Source organism: Pyrus communis, chromosome 6 (assembly GCF_041283825.1).
Source record: "Pyrus communis isolate YQ-2024b chromosome 6, ASM4128382v1, whole genome shotgun sequence".
Lineage (NCBI taxonomy): Eukaryota > Viridiplantae > Streptophyta > Magnoliopsida > Rosales > Rosaceae > Pyrus > Pyrus communis.
This window is the reverse complement of record NC_142570.1, coordinates 12,304,109-12,326,513: the sequence shown is the minus strand read 5'-3', so window position 1 is coordinate 12,326,513 and position 22,405 is coordinate 12,304,109. Positions and strand designations below refer to the sequence as shown.

Genomic DNA, 22,405 nt, shown 5'->3' with positions numbered 1-22,405 from the left:
CCAAATTTCGTATTCCTTTACTTAGTTTCTGCAATTTACTTGTTTTTACTTCAAATTTGTTAAAAACCCAATCCCCTTTACTTTGTTGTGTCAAATTAGTTAGAATCTGTCCTATTTTGTGTTTTTAAGTGTTTTGAGTCAAAACCAATTCAATTTTCATCCAAAGTAAGTCTTAGTGTCTAGTTTGAGTTTATTTGATTGTTTTGTGCTGTTTTGAGTCTTTTTAGTTTGTTTTGAGTTCTTTGAGTCTAGTTAAGTATTTTCAAGCCTAGTTTTATGTTTTTGAGTCAATTTTAAGTAGATTAGCAATCCCTCCTAATCTCCGGCCTAGAACGATCCCTACTTGCATCTTTACTACAATTGTCAACAAGAGGGTTTAATTTGAGTGCTAGTTTATAACACATCAACTTTTTGGCGCCGTTGCCGGCGATTAGCAACTTTGCTAATCCCCCATTGTTTCTTTTTGTTTCTTTTTCGTGTCTTTTAATCTTAGTTTCTGATTTTGTTTTGTTTTCTTGTTTTTAGATACTAGTTTATGACTTGAAGGTCTCAACCTATTCGTGTAAATATCTTGGACTTTGACGACGATTTTGAATGAACTTTGAGAAGGAAGAGGAAGGAGCCAGAACCTAATCTACCTAGTTCTAGCTCTAAATCTGAAGTAGAAAAGGAACAAGAGGCCATGACTCAAGAAGAAGAGGGAGAATCAATCATAGATAATCGCACAATCAAGGAACTTTCAGCCTCGGGATTGGAGGATCCAAACAAGCATTTGAAGGAATTTGAAGTGGTTTGTTCAAGCATGTCCCCAATCAACGTGGATGGTAATATTTTGAAGATGAAAGCTTTTCCATTCTCTCTTTTGGAAAAGGCTAAAGATTGGTTGTACGAATTGGCACCTGGAACCGTCACTTCTTGGGAAAGCATGAAAAGAGCATTCTTAGAGAAATTCTTCCCCACTTCAAGAGTCATTCTTTTAAGGAGTCTTTTCCAACGTATTATGAGGAGTTTTTTTTAGGAGTCACTTCTTGGGAAAGCATGAAAAGAGCATTCTTAGAGAAACCAAAGGGAGTCTTTTCCAGCATATTATGAGCGTTTCAAGACTCTAGTTGCATCATGCCCTCAACATCGAATGAAAGAAAAGCTTCTAATTCAATATTTCTATGAAGGACTTCTTCCAATTGAGAGACAAATGCTAGATGCATCAGCGGGAGGAGCTTTGGTTGACAAAACACCAATTGATGCCAAGACTTTAATTGCAAATCGAGCCTTGAATGCACAACAATACGAGGGAGTTAGACAAAGGGACATCCCATGGCAGCAACCACAAGTGAATGAGGTAAGTGCAATTTCTAAAATTCAATCTCAATTGGCTAATCTCACTGTTCTTATGTCACAGGTTGTTAATGGATCCAAAGTGCAAAAAGCAAGTGTATGTGGTGTGTGCACCATGAAATGATACCCATCTAAGCAATGCCCTCAATTGATTGAGAATAGAGGATGGGAATCTGCCCATGTCGTGGGCTTTCAAGGCCAAAATCAGCCCAAATATGATCCATACGCAAACACATACAATTTAGGATGGAGAGATCATCCAAACATGAAGTGGAGGGAGCCTCAACAACCTCAACAACAAGGAAGATTTCATCCACCACCCCCTGGGATATTTCAAAGGCCATTTACACCAATGCAACCTCAACCACCTCCGGTTCAAACAAATTCAGGTATATCTTTGGATAATGATAAGGTTATTCAATTATTAACCACTTTGACGCAGGGAGTACAAAATCAAGCTAAGAAGGTGGATGAATTGAAGAAGCAAATGTGGCAAATGGCAGAATTCATAGGCCAATCTAGAGAGCAAGGAAAACTGCCTAGTTCAACCATTGTGAATCCAAGAGGAAGATTTGAAACCGCCAATGCTATCATGTTAAGAAGTGGCAAGGAAGTTGGAACCACCCCACAACCACCCAAATCAAGCCAAAAAGAGGATGAAAAACTGCTGCAAAGGGAGGAGGACAAAGGCAAAGCCACGGCAAGGGTGGAGCAACCCTTGCCGCAACCACTCCATGCTCCGAAGCCACCCAACAAAGGAAAGATAGGTCTAAATTCAATTGTTTCTAATGTTATTCCACCAAATGTGCCTTTTCCTCGCAGATTTTTGCAATCAAAGAAAGAAGAGAGTGACAAGGACATTCTTGAGGCATTTAGAAAGGTGCAAGTCAATATCCCTTTCCTTGATGCAATCAAATAAGTTCCGAAATATGCTAAATTCTTGAAAGAACTTTGCACAACAAGAAAGAGGATTTCAAACAAGGAAGTAGTACATGTAAGTGAAAATGTTTCTGCAATGTTGCAAAGGAAATTGCCTCCTAAATGCAAAGATCCAGGTAGTTTCACTATCCCTTGTGTAATTGGTAATACAAGGTTTGACCATGCTATGTTAGACTTAGGTGCATCCATTAATGTCATGCCTTACTCTATTTATGCTCTATGAACTTAGGAGAGCTTAAAATGATGGAGTTATTATTCAATTAGCCGATCATTCTAATGCATATCCAAAAGGAGTTTTAGAAGATGTTTTGGTGCAAGTTGATCATTTAATCTTTCCGACTGATTTTTATGTGCTTAAAATGGAAGATTCAACCTATTCTCCACCATTGCCACTGCTACTTGGAAGACCATTCATGAAAACAGCCCAAACCAAGATTGATGTGGCCAAAGGAACATTGACAATGGAGTTTGGTGGTGATATAATTAAATTCAATGTTTCTGAATCTAATAAGAATCCTAATGATGTTCATCCTTGTTTTGTCATTGATGTGAATAAAGATATAGGGCAGGAACAATCATTATCTATCAAGAAGAATGCATCTAGAACCACCATTGAAGAGGGAATTGGAGTGGCTGCCCTAAAAGCACCCAATCTGGCCGAGAGCATCACTAGTGATTTTGTTGACAGTGCTGCCACTTTTGAGCCTCCATCGCAATATGTTTGTAAGTCTCCAATCCCAATTCCAATTCCAATTTCAAATAATAGGTTGTTACCTTCTTTGGTGCAGATTTCCAATCGATTTCAAGGTGGTGGGTGTTTTTACATGGACTTTAGGAAGCTTAACACCACAATCAGGGATGATCATTATCCCTTCCCATTCATAGAGCCTTATTATGAGTATTTTGAGGAGCATGTCATGGAGGATACAACGCTCCATGTTGTGGGCTCTAATGAAGCTTAAAAGGAGGTATCGTCCGGCTGGAAGACGTTAAAGCAAGCGTTTCTTGGGAGGCAACCCATGCATTCAAATAAAGAAGACCTAGGAATCTCCAATAATCCACAACTAGATTTGCATTCCTAAACCCTACTCTTTATTGCTTTTACTTTGCCATAATTATCATATTTGTTAGTTGAGTTGTTTTGATTGTTTGTGTGTGAGTCTTTCTTTGAAACATTGAGGACAATGTTTAGTTTAAGTGTTTTGGGGGGGGGGGGGGGGGGGGAGGGGTAAACAAGCTGTTTTTGCATGATTTTTGTGGAATTTTATCACCTATCACTTCTAATGTTGTTTCTCACTATTTTTAAGTGTTTTAATGTGTCTTAAACAAAAAATACAAAAATTTGAAAAAAAATTCGAAAAACAATTTTGAGAAACCCAAAAAGAGTTGTTTTTGTGTGTTTGTTTGTGTCTTAGGGTACCTTCCAACACAATGATGAGGATTTGGTTTTTAATTGCATGACTGTTAAAGAAAGTTACAAACATGGATGGATATTTGATTTGCTCTTTGGTTTATGCTTAGTTGTAGTTGTTGTTTACGAATTCACATGTAATCATAAAGAAAAAAAATCAGTTTTTGTAACATGCTTGAAGGAAGGAACTAAACTACGCTATAACCTTGAGAGACTTGAGCCTAAACTTTATTTGGAAAAGTTATTAATCTGTGATTTCTTGTTTTCTAAAGTCGTTGCATGATCTCATTGTTTCTTTGCTTGGTTGCTACTTAGAATGTGTTTTCATCATTATAGTTCCAAATACTAGAACTCATGCCCATTTCATTCAAAGCATGATATTGAGTGCATAACATACAATAAGATGAAGTTGTTTAGTAAACCAGAGCCAAAAAACCTTACCCTTTGCATATGTATTGTAGGTTTAACCCTTTTGAGCCTTATTTAGCCTATTTTCTTTGTTAGCCACATTATCCTTGCCTAACCTAGAATATGACTATCCATACCCATGTTCTTAAAGAATAGTGAAGCATGACTAGAGGGAATTCCTTTTTATCTACATTATGCAAAAAAAAAAAAATGTGGGGGAAGGTAAAAGGACACGGCAAAAGAAAGAAAAAAAAGAAAAGAAAAAGAAAAGAAAAAGAAGAAAAGAGTTGGGAAATAAGTGAGAATGAGCTCACAAGTATTGGTTGTTGAAGAAAGGGTCCAAAAGTTTGAATTTGACCCTAAGTGTTACATGAACTTTCCCTTTGTGTTTAAGTTAATTTCTGCCATCAAAAGTGAATTCTAAGTGTCAATTTCATTACTTTGCTTACTATTGCTTTAAGAACCCTTGTTTATCCTTACCTTTCTTTGTTAGTCAATACCCTAGCCCCGTTACAACCCCTAGACTTCTATCTTGATGTTATGTGTTCAATATGTGGAGTTTGAAATGGGTATGAGCATATGGAATCCTTGGTTCTCGTTCTAAGTAGTAGTGTTCCATTCATGAGATCATATACATGTCATATTAATAATTCCAGAAATTGCTTTCTTTATTATAACTTATGTGAGTATTAGTCTACATGTTTACATCAATCTTCTCACATATACTTAGTATAGAGAGTGTAGTCAGAAAATCTGTATGAAAATAGAGAGAATATCTTGTGAGGAATTGAGGGAATTCTCTAAGGCATGTTACTACATTCAAAATGTTGTTTTAATTGATTAAATGTGAGCTAGTAAGTGGTAACTATGGTTAAATGTTTGCTCAAGTGTAAAGAGAGCTAAAATATGTGGGAGTAGTGATCTTTAATATGTCATGTTCATTGGAAATCTCTGAAGTAAATGTTGGAAGGTCTCCATGGGCCGAGTGAAGCCATTTTATCATCCAAAATAAAATTGGTTTTTATTTTTAATAATATTGAACGAACTTTGTTATTAATTAAATAAATTTGTTTAATTTTATGATATTAGTATAATTTATTTAGTTAAAAATTAAATTAAAAAAAATTATTTTTTAATAGTATTTACATCTTGCCCAATGACGCAATCTGTCCGCCGAAGGTGTTCTTTTTGTTTTTGTTTTTTTGTTTTTTGTTTTTTTTTTTTTTTTTTCAGTTAAAGTACCACCAACTCGACGAAATGCTGGTCGGGCAAATTTGACCTTAAAAAATATTTAATTTTTGCATAGAGACATATTTTCGTTGAGTGGAACGGAGTCCGTTGAGCTTCGGCGGTCAACGTAGACTTACTAGACAAATTTTTGTCGTCATGCTCGTCGGTTAAGGACTCATTGCCCGACGAATATTTGTATCCGTCGGCAAATATATCTTACGATGGCTCTTGCGCAACCAAATTTACCCAACAGAAGTTCGTCCTCTGAACTTCTTCGTGAAGAATGTTGTCCTTAGGAGATGAATAAGTCTATTCTTTTGTTTTTCATGAGATTGTAAATAGGCTAGTCTCAAAGGCCAACATGATCCTCTTCAGATCCTTTTGGTGAGGATCTTGGAGATCTATAAATCGTGTTCGTTCATCGTATATCGTGCTGTCAGTTTTTATCAGGTACTATTTGCATTTAAATTTAAATAAAAATATTTAAAATAATTTCTGATTGCATGATGTACAATAAACAGATATCATTCATGAATTCCGGAATCCTCATAAATAGAATTCGGCGGGGATCCAGATTCTCTCCAAGGTGATACGTCCTACAACCTTCCGAGGCCTTACTAGCTATAGAAATAAATTTGTCTCCACTTTCATTTTAACACATTACCTAGAAAACTGTACAGGGTTCGTGACTGAATCCTAGTACATCACAAAAGATGGATGGACCAACCTGAAATAAGAGTCTTGATACAATTAAGTGGCTCGTCGAAAAATCCCTCGGTTCTGCTTAAAAGACAGCACAGCTGAAATATTAGAGGTGGGTTCATCTTTTGTTTTGTTGGAATTTTTTTTTTTTTTTTTTTTTTTGTCAGAATAAATTTCCAGCCAGAAGACTAAGAAAAAAGATACTTGGATGGGAAGGACTTGGAGCAGCGTAAGAACAAAGTCTTGTGGATTTCATGGGACCTTCTTGTTCCCTTGTGGCTACATACAACATTGTATTGTAATTGTATTCGTCAAAGTGCTTTTTCAAAAGCACAATAATTTAATATCCAATTACTATTTGATAACAAAACAAAACAAATTCATGATATTTTGAAGTTATTGTCTTGAAATTTTTCTTTTTATTCCTTAATTTAGTAATTTGTATATAAGTGGAAAGCTATAATTGTTGGTGCATAAACGAGTAAAAAGTGATTTTACTCAAATCTAGTTTATGTTGTTCTCACCTAGAGAGTGTTGTGGACGCACTGCAACATTAGTTGGATATGGTTTTCACATTTAGGGATGTGTTATGTAGTCTCGTATCTACCTACGATGACTTTATGTGGATACGTCATTCAGCGGTGATCTTTTACAATTGCTGATACAATCTGTTATATCTATCGTTATGTGACAACTTTGTATGGTGGCATGTGAAGTCTAATACATGTGGTAACTGTCTAGAAATTTACTATTGTTGTCTTGCTTGGGCAAATTCACTTCTAGATTATTTTTGTAGTTACTGAAGTATTGTACCAAATTGGGACTAATATATTGTTTTTGAGATAATAAATGAAATCCAAGTCAAACATTGTCAAAAATAGTATCTGGAAGGAGAAGGTATATTCCCTTTCTGTTATTGCCCGCCACGTGTGCAATAAACCCCCCAAGCAATACGCGACACGTGTTGGGACATATGACCACACACGCATCATTAAGGAAAGCAGCTCGTTAGCTAACCACATACTATTAAAGGGCAAGATATCTCGATCACACATATTTAGATACCTTTGAAGTCAATCAGTCCAAATTTGGTAACATTTTGTACAGTGATCCTAAATATCTAATTCACCAAAAAATATCCTAAATATCTCCGTTCACCAAAAATATCCTAAATATCTCACACTAACAGTGTGCTAGTTTTTTTTTTTTTTTTTTTTTTTTTTAAACAAACAGTGTACTAGTTAGTACAATTAAATATCTCATTCACCATAAATATCCTAACTATCTCAAAATACCTTCAAATTTATTAAAAACTAACTGTGGTGGTGGCGTACGTTTTTAAGAATAGAGGAATGTTTGGTTGCGATGAATTATGATCTGAATTTTTGTTTAATATTTTAACAGGAGATGCAAATGTTTATATTCGTATTTTATTATTAATACAATTCTATCTTTCGTTAAATAAAAAAAATGAAAACCTGTATTTGTATGGTGATTTCTTTTTTTCGTGGAAATTGTAATTTCATGATGCTTTCTGTGTTCCCATGAGTTTTAAAAACAAGTTACAAAGAAGAGCGACGCAAGAGCAGACGGAGAAAGTTTTGCAATTCAAATTCCTGTGAACGGCGCAAGAGCAAAGCAACACATATCCGAAATTTGGAAGCCCTCTGTACGCGCTGAAATATCTGCTAAGATGAATTCGCAATTATCCTCGACATTGGAGTTGTGAAGTACCGCATCGAAACACAGGGCAAGGGCGTAGAACAAAATATTTCCATTAGACTAAAATGTAACGGAAACCGTCTTACGGACTAGAATTGTCCGCGCAATTGCAAGCCTACACACAACCAACCAACACCATTTTTCCAAGCGGCAAAAATTAAATTAAAAAATTAACGAAAGTGTCCCTTTTTTTGGGCAACGGACGAAAGTTTCCTCAGGGATAAATGGATTCAATTTGAGAAGCTCCACAGACTGACGTCATCATTGCTTGCCACGTCATCCCAGTTCATGTAGCCCCCTGAAGAGTGAGGTGGAGAGAGCAGAAGCCCTTCCGCCATACTATCCAGCAACCTTGGCATGTCGAACATTTCCTCCTCATCCAAGTAAAACAAGATTCCACTTTCCTCCACGCCTCCACAACCCTTCTCCTCCTCCATTTTCTTGCTCTCCTTCTCATCATCGCCGCTTTCCAACACTCCGCCAAACTCCGCTGGCCGGAACGTCTCCGCAGCCTCCGCAGCCGCCCGTCTGATATCCACTGAATCAATGGATGCCGGAACAGGCAGGCGCCATGCGGAGTCTGCAAAATTGAGGCAGGCAAGCTTCCCTCTAAAGGCCAATGCCGCCACGTCATGCGCCCGAGCTGCCATCTCGGCCGTCGGATAAGTTCCGAGCCATATCCTCGACTTCTTCTTGTTTGGTTCTCTCATTTCGCACACCCACTTGTTGTTGTTCCTCCTCCTCACTCCTCTGTAAACCGGGTGCCTCGTCTCCTTGAAAACTCTCCTCCCCGCTCGCTTCTTTGGCCGGCTGGACGCCAAAATGACCTCCTCGTCGGAGAAGGAAGCCAGCTGGCTTTGTGCCGTGATGCTTGTGTCGTCGGAACTCGATTCAGGCTTTTCGGAGGAATCGGAGAGTTGAGTACTGAAGATCGTATTCATTTTTGTTGTGCTGCGTCGGAGAAATTGAGCTGTGAGTTGAGACTCTGTTTCAGTGCTTCACTTCTTTTTGGAGTTGTAAGTTGAAAATTGGAGAGTGAGTGAGGTGGATTTTATAGCTTTTTATTTTTTTTGTGGATTGCTAAGACTTTTGAGTGGGACCCAGGACCACGCAAGTTGTACACGGAGTGTGAGGAGGCGCCAGGTGGAGAAATGTTGCCCGCATAGGCAAGTTCCTAAGTTCCCACACAAATTATACTAGGCCTACAGGCAACAGTCTAGGGACACGTGGCTGATGAAAACTTGCTAGACTAAGTAATTTTGGTGTTTACCACGTGTCATTTATTTTCCCATTTTTTTATTGAAATTGGCACGTTAGGATGCGGATGTGTTGTGTGCCAAGTGTGTGCTGTGGATCCCAGCTAAGTTCATTGCCGCAATATTTTTTCCGGCTTTCTTTTTGCTGTCTCACTGGAGGAAACCGCTTCTCGGATATACATTTACGGGCATTTTGATTAGATGCTTAGTTTTTTTTATTTCTTAGACCCAATCTCTAAGATCTTTTACAATTTTAATTAATTTATTAATTAAGTTCAAATTATACAAGTTGTTTTTATAATTAATTTATTAATTAAATCTAAAATGTAACCAACTCCAAAAAACTTACAAAAGAAGATCTTGTTAGTTTATGTCCCATTAATTCAATATATATCAAAAAAAAAAAATTTCTACAATAATAATAAAATAAGGTTGAACTGTCGATGAAAAAAAGACGATAGTACTTTTTAACAAAAAAAACCATATGATGATATTTTAAACGTACCAATGTACTCCAAATAATATTACACATATGGTGTGTGTGTGTGTGTGTGTGTGTATTAAAAAATAGCGTACCAGTAATTTTGGTACATTATTGGCAGGGATGTCTCTGAGATTTCGATGACATATATATATATATATATATATATATATATATATATATTAAAAACTAGCGTGCCAATAATTTTGGTACATTATTGGCAGGGATGTCTCTGAGATTTCGAAGACATATATATATATATATATATATATATATATATGTATATATATATATATTAAAAAATAGCATACCAATAATTTTGGTACATTATTGGCAGGAATGTCTCTGAGATTTCGAAGACATATATATATATATATATTAAAAAATAGCATACCAATAATTTTGGTACATTATTGGCAGGGCTGTCTCTGAGATTTCGAAGACCGTTTGCGAAATTTGTAAAATGGGCTCTTCTTATAAGACAATCTTCAAAAAAATGAACAATGTGTTGATGCTAAAAAGTACTATCGACAAACTTTGTGCTTCCCTTTCTTTAACAAAGAACCCATGAATGACTCCGTTTTGAGACTGATCAATCATTCAACTTTTCTTTTTCTTTGGCTCTTCAAGTAGTCAATTTGATATTTTCTAGTAGGTGTCATCTTTTATATCTGAAATAAGATCACAATTAAATTATAGTAAGTATGAACAATGAAACTTGATAATCCACAATGTGTGTGCATCTGGTGATCTTTTGTGACCACTCCCCTCTTTCTGTGACAATGACTTGATTAATTTATGAGTTTTTCCCTAAAAAGTTCAAAAGAAAAAAAGTCATTATAGATGAAAAATACCTAAATATTCAAATTCCAACTCAAGATATATAAATTAGTAAATATCTTAGTTTAATCGAAGAATGCGTCACTCTGATCACTTGAATTGTCTCCGTGATATGAAAATTTATCTTCAATTGAATGAAATTATGAATGAAAAGTACAAAAGAAAAAAATCATTATAGATGAGAAATATCTAAATCTTCAAATTCCAATTCAATATATTAAATAGTCAATATCTTTCTTTAATTGAAGTTTGTATCACTCTAATCACTTGAAGCCTCTGTGAGAAAAATTTATCTTCAATTACATAAAATTATGAATTAGGGTTTAATATTTGTGAGAAAATGAGGGGGGGGGGGGGGATACAATACAAGCAGAGTGCTGGAAGAGGGGGGGGGGTGTGTGGTGTCTAGCATGAGAGAGAAAAGTGGATTCTGACTCTTAAATGATAACCTTTTCGGTTCGACTCCGACTCATTTGCTATATTTAATTGATTACCTTTTCTATTGATTTATAATATACATATTTGCAATAGAATTAGTGGGTTTGTGTGGAGAAATTTTTAGTTATGACAGGAACACGGGTGGTACATCATGTGTTTTTATGTAAGTGGTGCGAAATTTTATTTTTTAAGTTATTAACCTTTTAACATACATATCCCACCATTTATATAGCGACACATTGTGTATCACCCCGTGTGACGATCACACTGAAAAATCTCTCGTTTATGTGGGCATGTAGCCTTGTGGTTTGTGGGATCCACTAACATATATATATATATATATATATGTTGCTCTGATTACCATTTTTATATGTTATTCTATATTTAACATTATTTTATATATTATTATATGAGATAGAAAACTATAATGGGGCCCTGGGCCATGGAACCTGTCACACATCCCTAAAGCCGGCTCTGATTATTGGTATGTTATTGGTACATTATTGGTACGCTACGTAATTCATATTTATGTACAAATTAGTATTTTTAGAACACTAGTAAGAAGCTAATAGCAAGTTATGTGTAACCCTAGAACCTATCGATACATTTAATTAGGCATGGGTACATTTTAATTTAGTAAGCATACATTTTAATTCAGTATGTATACATTTGAATTTGACAATAAACTGTGTTGGAACATGTCAATGTTTATTTTTAAAGAACAATAGTACATTTCAATTCAATCATAATTGAATTTCTAGAGATGAAAATAAAGCATGAAAAATAACCATTATTGACAACAGTTACAGTAGTAACTAAACAAGTTGTCGATGCAAATTTCTGTCATTTCTTACTTTGACGAAAATGCACTTGCAAAACAATCAACACCTTTGATCAAAGACTTAGGCTTCACGCACCTATAAGGTGGGGAGTGGGGGGTTAGGCCAATGGATCTCCGATGCCTAAGTTAGTTTCTTTAAAAAAAAACGTAAATGTTTAGGGCTTTTAGGGGTAGCTAAAGCTTATCGAAATTTGGAAGCATTAGAGCGAAACATAATGGTCATGGATATTAATTTTTCAATAACTTGTTTCACATGAACTTAAAACGCGCAGATTAACCTTATCATAATGGTCTCTCGCCTTACTTCTAAGGATATATAGAAAAGGTTGGAGATAGTTACTTTAACCTCCTAAAATTTTCTCCCTTTAATGAAAGGCCCTCATCCTCAACCTATTTCGGAACAACTAATGCATATTTTGCTCCCATCCCCCTATCTCTTAAAGCTTGCTTACTCCCCTTTCCCCTCACTGGTGCTTGCCTAAACAAAATCCGCGCACCGTTCATATCATGCAATAACCATTATTATTATCACTTTCATCACCATGTCACAACCACCGCCTTACCATGACTACCATCCACCCCCACAACCTCCATTGTCACCATGGTCACCACCATCATTGTTATAGGCAGAAGCGTTAACAACTTTCACTAACTACCAAAAATCCAAGAACATAGAACCACATGGAGAGCAGGTTCTAATTATTCTTTACAGATTGAGCTTGCCAATTAATCTTTGTAAGCAACTCGCTCAATTGACTAAAAGCATTCTGCCTAACAATCACAATTCTGCATTGATATCCCTTATTGGGCTGCAGACATGTCCTAATCTACAATGCCACAACAAAAAAGGGGAGGAAGCAATACCAAACACACGGAGGTAAACGAAGTTGGCTATAACAACATTAACTTGATTAAAGAAGCCATTACACTAGTACGAAACATTAACTTGTTGTTCAAAGGCCTTAGCCTTCCTATAAATATGCGATTCTGCTCTCATTTTTCTTCACAATTTTGTTCTCTTTATTCTTCACAATTCTGTTGTGCTGAAATGGAGGATACAAACAAGGATGATAACGTGACCAATGCTGACCCGAATGATTTTACGCAACATTTTCAGTTCGCGCATGCGATTGCTGTAGCCATGGGGAACAATTGTCCTATTGCTGAGTGGCGTTCTCGGAAAGATGTGTCGGAGAATGCAAAGAAGGCAATGACGGATGAATTATTAGTAAGTATACTGATGCATCAATAATTAATTTTGTGAAATTTTTTGTTATATGTTAGAATTAATTATTTGCATATATGTGTAACAGTGTAAGTATACTCTTGATGATGACACGAACGAACAATTGATCAAGTTGATGGAGGATGCGTTGAAGGGAGGTTACAATTGGTGGCGTTATGAAGTCCAGTGGAATGGAGGACCATTGAAATAGTAGTTTTAAATTTATGTTTTGTATGATAATATTTAAATTTAAGGTACTTTTTATAAGTTATGTATTTGGACTTAATTATGTTTTAATTCATGTTTGGTTATTTAAATAATTGAATGGAGTATAATATCAATTTATTTAAGGTATTAATTGAATGGAATATAATACTAATTTATTTAAGGTATTAATTGAATGGAATATAATATAATTTATTTAAGGTATTAATTATTTAGTATATTAAGTGATTGGAATATAATATCAATTTATTTAAGGTATTAATTATTCAATGTATTAATTGAATGGAATATAATATCAATTTATTTAAGGTAGTAATTATTTTTAGAATACATATTATAACTGAAAATTTGTTGGTAATTATAAAGTTTACATAAACATAGATATCTATGTTTATGTAAACTTTATAATTACAATAATTTCGTCGTTAAAACCTTTGCACGACAAAGATGTCGCTATGAAAACTCTTGAGTGACAAAGGTTTTGTCGCTCAAGGGCTTTCAGTTATAGGTCAACGTGTTTGGTGCATCTGAATCAGAGAAATAAATATCGCATTTACTGCATGTGTTTGTGCGACAAAGTTTTCGTCGCGCAAAGTCCCTAACCTTCCTATAAATATGCGCTTCTAGTGTCCTTATTCTTCACAATTTGTTTTGAAAACGCTTTGCAATTCTGAAGATTATAATCAGTTTGTTCTTTCAGTGTTGGTATGATGGCCGACAAAGATGCAAGTTCATCAAAGGCAATGGATGGAGAAGGTTTTGAAATAGGTTTGTGTTGAAATTTTTGCATTTTGTATAAAGTTTTTATTTAGCTTTAGTATTATGAAATTATTTTTTGTTGATAGACAAGAAGAAAAGAGTTGAGATACGGGTCCGACACACTTATGGGGGGGAGTCGTTACCAAATCCTGCGAACCTAATAACAGGGGTTGTGAAGTCAGATAAGCGCACCAGCTTTTCGTTTGACGTAGGAGCAATGGTGCGTACCAAATGTTTGTTGGAAATGTGCCCTAAAGTCAATCATATGATGATACTTTATGAACATTTCACATGTTAAACTAATCTAGTCTAATATAAAGGGAAAAAATTATTGTTTAAAGCCGTCTCATATACATGTTATATGCTTAAATGATAAGTCCAAGGAATATGTAATTGGGAGAATGTGATCTAAAGAAGTTAGATTCATGAGACCATTCTCTTTTGTATACATATCCTAAACGTTCCTGATCATAAGATTGCTAATTGGGCATTGACAGTCCGTTAAGATCAGTACGTGCTATGTCTTTTCTCAGGGAAAGTGACTGGTCTCAAGTCATTGGTGTGACTAACACCAAGACAAGTAAGTAGGTGCTCAATAGAGAATGAGTCTACTGAACGCAATTAACAAGGAGTTCTCATACTTTTGTCACATGAGAACTCATGGTTGGGATAATGCAAAGTGGTCCTTTGACCTAATGCATCATAGTTGTCTTGTGGTTAGGTCCTTGATCTTTGACTATGTCAAAGCCACTCCGTCAAAGGGTGTCCACGGCAAGGTTAGGGTTAAGCCACTTAGCCATGGAGGCAAGTGAATGCGCAACAAAGGATCTCTAACCTTCGAACTGTTTGAGGGAGAATACTTTATGATATGATTAAGAATATCTGGCCAGAGTATGAATGAGATTTAGGAAGTCGTTCTAAATCACATTTAAGGTAATCATTTAAGTAAATGAATCGCATTGGATAGTAGACATGAATAAACCGTCAAACCAAACAATGTGGTCAAGAGTATTGTATTAGAAAAAGATCATGTTCCTTGAGAAGCAATTGCATTCTTATCTTCCAAACATCGACGTTTATAGGTTCCATTTTGCGATGCTTAACAATTGTATGCGTTAATGGAGTACTCATATCAACAACCATAAATCCAAAAGATTGTATCACTACCATATCCGCACAAGCTGGGCTTTCATACCAAATGATAACAATCTTTAGCTAAAAGAAAGACAAAATTTCTAGGAATGTGTAGAGCTAAGCCCTACTATTGTTGAGTGGTAGCAAATGAGAAAGACATATAGTTTGCTTCGAAAAACATTTATATAAAACTAAACACATACTCGCATAGAGTCGGGAAGTGCAAGGTCCTCAGTCTTTTACAGCTGTCGTAAGGACAACAAAACCTATACTTATGAGTGTTTGACATTATACCTATAGGCGGGACCAGTTGTCAGATGAGCGCCGAGTGGCGAAGCCCGAGTGAAAAGGAGTGATTTGAAAGGTTGGATAGAGCTTGAAAAAGCGCATTTGTCTGAGAACGAGATTTAATCTGGTATATGTGAAACACGTTCCCCAACTCTAAAGTAAGAGTAACGAACCTTACAAAGGTTTGCTTCAGAACAGATACTCTCATACTTCAATCACTCATTTTAAGCTAAGAACAACATATGACATAGCAATAGTAGTTCCCATTTTTATTCTATATATGCGAATATATGTTTGTGATGAAACTGACTCTCACTTCTCACTTGAGGGTTGCCATAGACATACTCTTTTCTTCCTCGGTGAATGTTTTTTTTCTTTCCTTTCTTAAGAGACTCCGGACTCCCCTTGTCCTAAGTCCCAGATATCCGGTTACCTTTGTGGATCTCCACCACTTTTGCACTAAGTTACTTACGTTAATGTCTTCAACAGTTTAACATATATTCGGTCGTTCTGGTATGGCCCCATTTATTTTTTTTCGATCGAAGCATCAAGCAACGGAACCTGATTCTACTTGACTAAGCCTCGTGCTTGTCCAAGGAGGGAGTTTGCTTTACCCAACTAGCATGAGGTGAAATATGAATGGTAAAAGGAAGAGTTTCCCATATGTGTCTCAATTTCGTTCATTTTTCCCTCACCCACCGGTCAAATCTTAGGGGACTATTCCCCTAGTCAACTACCTACTTCTTTATCCGACCAGTGGATGAGGGAAAGATAAACGAAATTGAGATGTATATAGGACACTCTTCCTTTTACCATTCATATTTCAGCTGATGCTACACCATTAGAAGAGGGGAAGTGAACTACCCATGGTGCAATACACAAAGTGTATTTTTAATGATGGGAAAGAAGGCTCCAAGTCTCAATTCTTAGAAAAGTGTTTTCTGAGAGTTGCACCGTGATATATTGGGAGATAAATATAAGTTCCGAGTAAGCCTTTTCTTAGATAGCTTCATGCCCATTCCAATTAAAGTATTCTACGGACAGCTCAACCAAAGTAGGTCTACTTAAGTATCTAAATCTGTTGAATCAATGGATGCCACAGCGACGATCGAAGATTGGGAAATAGTTGTAAAAAAGAACCCCTCGACACTTGATCAAATAACTCTGGGACGTGTACATTCTCAATCCGACATTGTCCCTAAATGAGAGCTTAATGGGATCCCCTAAATCTCTTAATGCAAGTAATTGAAGGGGGTCCTACCAAGAATATTCCAAAAAACCTCCTAAAGCCAAGGCCCGATGAGAAAGGTGAAACCTGTTCCTAACAGACTTGAAGGTGAAAGTTAGATGACCAAAAAAAAAAGGATGTCCGGCAGATAAGAGGCAACTCATTTGCCTACTCTGCCAAATAAAGCCGACTCTATCTCAGCTAGAATGAAGATGACTTTGTCTTTGTAGTACTTCGTCTGTCTTGCAACAGGACAAGAATTTGAGGTCATGTTTCCATATCTAGCCTTGTCCATCTCACCCTGTATTGCCTTGGGCCAATAGAGAATAGAGCATCTTTAATTTCTTCTCCAGACACACTCCTACCTCAGATCAACATGGTCAATGATAGGAAATAATCTAGGTAAATCCATAACCATGGAATCAGGATTAAGCTCAAGAAAAAGGTAAAGTATTCCACAACTAAGTTATTGATAGCCTTCTTACATTTACAAGGCTAGTGTTGGCATGTAGGTTTGCGTTGGATGTCTTCTTGGTTTCATCTTGGATCGACATGTGTACGAAATGTAAGGTCTGTTTGCAAATTGAAGGATCCACCTTAAGGTATGCAGGCAACTACTGGGAATCAAGGTAACACCATTGCAGGGCATCTTATTGGCCAAGGTGTATGGAAAAAATATTCTCAAGATATTAAAAATGAAATAAATCTTGAGACAATGGAGTAAATATCCCTAATTGATTTATATAGAGATCACTTTCTTGAATGGAGTCAATTTTCAGTTGGGAATGTATTAAAAATAGGATTTGGGTAATTAATCCTTATCTTTAATGCTTTGACTTTTCCTTGCCAAAGGCAGGTGAGCTGTGGGCATTCGTATTTAGCTGCATGGACCTTCAGGGGTGGTGAACTACACGTGGGAGTATCTGAGGAGCTTGCCCATTTAATGAAGGTAATCTTGTCTTTCTTGACTAAAACTTCACGTGTCGCCTCTAGAATTTTTGGAATTATTTTAGGCTCCACATAGTTCCAAACAATTTTGTATGATACAAAGTTTAATACAATTTAAATATATTGAAATTTCTTAAATAATTTAGATATATGAATAATTATATTCCATCAATTAATCTCAACCATGACTTGATATAACTGAATCCTTAAATTGAGGAAAATATGAGATTTTTGTTTTAAAATAGCAATAAATTAACTAATATTATTGAGTGCATTTTTGACATAGAAATGATTTTAAAATGGATTTGAAAAACACTTAAATTAGGATTATACATGGAATATAGAGTTTAATCAAAAGGGAAAGCACTTTAATCTTAAGTTGGAAATTCTAAATGACTGAAATTGTAATTGCATTATTTAAAATTTTGTCAACTAGCAATTCCATCCTTGGGATATTAAATAGGTAGAAATTAGACAACGATTGAAATTATAAATTTCATTGTTTGGATAATTCTGAAATTTTGTATTTTCTACACTAATACTTGAAGATATGAAACCATTTCTCAAGGACGTAAAGCAATCCAGACACATCATATGTTCCCATGAGTTTTAAAAACAAGTTACAAAGAAGAGCGACGCAAGAGCAGACGGAAATTTGGAGCCTCTCTCTGCGTGCTGAAATTTCGTCTTAGATGAGTTCACAATTTGTCTCGGCATTGAAATTATAAAACGACGCCTCTCCCGGTGAAAATTGAAGTCAGAAATCTCCGTGCTCAACTTTCACCATTTTTTGCACGCAGAATTTAACGCATCAAAACACAAGGGAAGGGTCTAGAACAAAATATTTCCCTTAGACTAAAAATGTTAACGGAAACAGTGTTACGGACTAAATTTGCCCGGGCAAGCGCATAAACAACCGACACCATTTTTCCGGTGGCAAAAATTATATAAAAAATGGAGACTTTGGATACGGTCCCTAACTATGAATATTCTTTGATTGAAACCTTGTTGGTTTTCCATTTTTGATCCAAGTCCCTGAAATTAATGTGATAATTTATTTCTATGTACGTTACTATATTTTTTAAATTAAAATTTGAAATTTATAGTTGTTTATATTAATGAGATTTTAAATAAAAAACCATAATTTGTGGGATTAAAAATATAAATATACTATTGTGTGTGTGTGTGTGTGTGTATATAAACATGGGTACATTAATCAAAATTAACCAAAAAATTATTGTATCAAAACATGGGTACATTCTTCAAAATAAAAATAAATAAATAAATAAAAAAAGATATTAAGCTTAATAAAATTAGTAAATTTCTTCGATTAAACTTAACATGGATACATTCTCAAATCAAAGAAAAAAGAATGTACCCATATAAGTTTAAAAATGGATTAGAAAAAAATTGAATAAATTTTATATAAAAAAAGGATACATTTTACATATAACAAATTGGTATATTTAAGAATGAGTACATTTTAAGATTAAAAATTTAAAAAAAAAATTACATGAATGGTGCATATAATTAGCATGGGTACATTTAGCAAAATTAAAAATGGGTACATATAAATAAAAAAAATATGGGTACAAATACAAATAAAACTTTATAAAATATGGGCACAAAAAGTAAAAATAAAAAGAATATGGGTACAAATTAAAACTAAAAAGAAAATTGGTACAAATTAAAAAAGGGTTGCGAATTAAAAATGGGTACAAACTAAAAATAAAAATATATGATAAAAAATTTAGCCATAAATACAAATATACTAATTGTAACAGTTTTAACATTAAATGAATATATTTAGAAATAAAAAATATTTTATTATTGAAATAATTAATGATGTTATTAATACCAAGAACTTTGATCAAAAATTAAAAAAGAATAAGATTTTAATGAATGAAGTAGCAAAAGAAAGAATGAAAACCTAATTTATCCTATAAAAAAAAAATGAACGAAAGTGTCCTTTTTTTGGGTCAACGAACGGAAGTGTCCTCGGGATAAATATCTATCAATTCGAGAAGCTCCACAGACTGACGTCATCGTTGCTTTCCATGTCATCCCAGTTCATGCAACCACCTGAAGAGTGAGGTGGAGAGAGCAGAAGCCCTTCGGCCATACTATCCAGCAACCTCGGCATGTCGAACATTTCCTCCTCATCCAAGTAAAGCAAGATTCCACTTTCCTCCGCGCCTCCACAATCCTTCTCCCCCTCCATTTTCTTGCTCTCCTTCTCATCATGGCCGCTTTCCGACACTCCGCCAAACTCCTCTGGCCGGAACGTCTCTGCAGCCTCCGCTGCTGCCCGCCTGATATCCACTGAATCAGTGGATGCCGGAACAGGCAGGCGCCATACGGAGTCTGCAAAATTGAGGCAGGCAAGCTTCCCTCTAAAGGCCAATGCCGCCACGTCATGCGCCCGAGCTGCCATCTCGGCCGTCGGATAAGTTCCGAGCCATATCCTCGACTTCTTCTTGTTTGGTTCTCTCATTTCGCACACCCACTTGTTGTTGTTCCTCCTCCTCACTCCCCTGTAAACCGGGTGCCTCGTCTCCTTGAAAAGTCTCCTCCCCGCTCGCTTCTTCGGCCTGCTGGACGCCAAAATGACCTCCTCGTCGGAGAACGAAGCCAGCTGGCTTCGAGTCAAGATGCCTGTGTCGTCGGAGCTCGATTCGGGCTTTTCGGAGGAATCGGAGATTTGACTGAAGATCGTATTCATTTTTGTTGTGCTGCGTCGGAGAAATTAAGCTGTGAGTTCAGTGTGTGTTTCGGTAGTTCAGTTCTTTTTGGAGTTGTAAGTTGAAAATTGGAGGGCGAGTGAAAGGGGATTTTATAGCTTTGGAATGCTAGGACTTTGAGTGGGACCCAGGACACGGAGTGTGAGGAGGCGCCAGGTGGAGAGATGTTGCTCACACAGGCAAGTTCCGAAGCTCCCACGCATTCTAGTGGGCCTACAATAGATGGAGAAACGTTGCCTGCATAGGGCTAGTGACACGTGGCAGCTGGAAACTCACTGAACCAAGTATTCTTGGTGTTCACCACGTGTCACTTATTTTTCCCATTTTTTTATTGAAATTGGCACGTTTTGATGCGGATGCGTTGTGTGCGAAGTGTGTGCCGTAGATCCCTGCTATAAGTTCCTCGCCGCAATATTTATTCCGGTTCTGTTTTGCCGTCTCACTTGGAGCAAACCACCAAGGCTTTTTATAATTTTAATTAACTAATTAAGTTCAAATTATACAAATTATTATTATAATTAATTTGCTAATTAAATATAAAATATAACAAACCCCTAAAAACTTGCAAAAGAAGGTCTAGGCAGTTTATGTCCCCCTAATTCAATATATTTTACGTGGTCTATGTCCCATTAATTCAATATATTTCAAAAATAAAAAAATTCTATAATAATAATAAAATAAAAAAACGTAAAATTGTCGATGCAAAAAAGACAACATACTTTTTAACAAAAAAAAAAAAACCATATGATAATATTTTAAATGTACAAATGTACTCCAAATGATATTATACACATAATATATATATATATATATATATATGTATGTATATAACATATACATTAAAAAATAGCTTACCAATAATTTTGGTACATTATTGGTAGGACCGTCTCTGAAATTTTAAGGGCCTTATGCTAAATTTGTAAAATGAGCCCTTCTTATAAGACAATCTTCAAAAAAAAAAAAAAAAAAAAAAACAAATGTATTAATGCAACAAGCCACTACTGGAACAAACTTTGTGCTTCTTTTTCTTTAACAAAGAACCTATCAATAACTCATTTTTTAGACTAAGTCAATCGTTTAACATTTCTTTTTCTTTGGCTTTTTAAGTAGCCAAATGGATATTTTCTAGTTCGTGCCATCTTTTTTTTTTCTTTTTTTTTTAATATTTAAAAAAAGATCATAATGAAAGTATAGTAAGTATGAACAATGAAACCTGATAGTCCGCAATGCGCGTGCGTATAGTGATCTTTTGTGAGTGCTCCCCTCTTGCTATGACGATTACTTGATTAATTTATGAGTTTTTCCCTAAAAAGTTCAAAAGAAAATAAAATCATTATAGATCAAAAATACCTTCAAATTGCAACTCAAGAAATTTAAATTAGTAAATGTCTTACTTTAATCGAATTATGCATCACTCTGATCACTTGAATTGTCTCAGTGATATGAAAATTTATCATCAATTGCATGAAATTATGAATGAAACGTACGGAAAAAAAAATCATTATAGATGAGAAATACCAAAGGACACACCCAAACCTGAAATGTCTACATGGACTCCGAATCGAGCTGTGTTGGCTGACACCAGGAAGGTGACGAAACCATAAAGTATAGTGAAATGGAAAATGTGAGTAACTTTAAACCTAAAAGTGCCTAAATGTCAGAGTGCGCTTCTGAGCGGGAATAAACCCAATTCACATGTGATGTCAGAGCACAAGTAAAGTACAGTAAAAGTAGAATAAGAATTATACCATCGAAGATAATCTCCTATTCCAACATTTGCCAATAATCCTCGTCGACACAAAAACTCTGTTACTAAAACCTGAAGGGGCGAAAAACAAGAGTGAATGGGCTTAAAAATAAAGCTTTGTAAAAACTTTTCGAAAACGTATAATCCTTTGCCATAAAACAAGTATAGTTTTCAAATATCACATACTACATATTGTATGAAAATGGTTACCATCACTTTCAAGACATTTTTTTACGAGCTCCACCCATCTTTAGGACTTGAAATAGGTATAATCTTATTCCTCTCGTCCTAAACTTCATTTTGATGTATTATGGGTCAACTTTGGTTGTGTAACAGCTCTAAATAGGGCAATTGCATTTCTTTCCAAATTTCAGACGAAAATTATGTTCTTGAGCAAACTAAAGAAAATTAGGTTTATTACATTAATTATTATTAGTTTAGTGATTAGTCTAGTAATTTCCCGTATAGGAGAGGACCACCTGGAGGAGTACCGCGGGCAAAATAGTT

At 35.5% G+C, this 22,405-nt stretch overlaps 2 pseudogenes across 1 annotated transcript; both read right to left on the bottom strand.

Moving 5' to 3' along the window:
• Positions 1–7,784: 7,784 nt before the first annotated feature.
• On the bottom strand, positions 7,785–8,784 carry LOC137711156 (dehydration-responsive element-binding protein 1E pseudogene; annotated as a pseudogene). The gene has a single exon (XR_015963616.1). The product of XR_015963616.1 is annotated as a dehydration-responsive element-binding protein 1E pseudogene (transcript).
• Positions 8,785–19,215: 10,431 nt separating this feature from the next.
• LOC137711286 (dehydration-responsive element-binding protein 1E pseudogene) lies at positions 19,216–20,208 on the bottom strand (annotated as a pseudogene).
• Between the last annotated feature and the right edge of the window lie 2,197 nt (positions 20,209–22,405).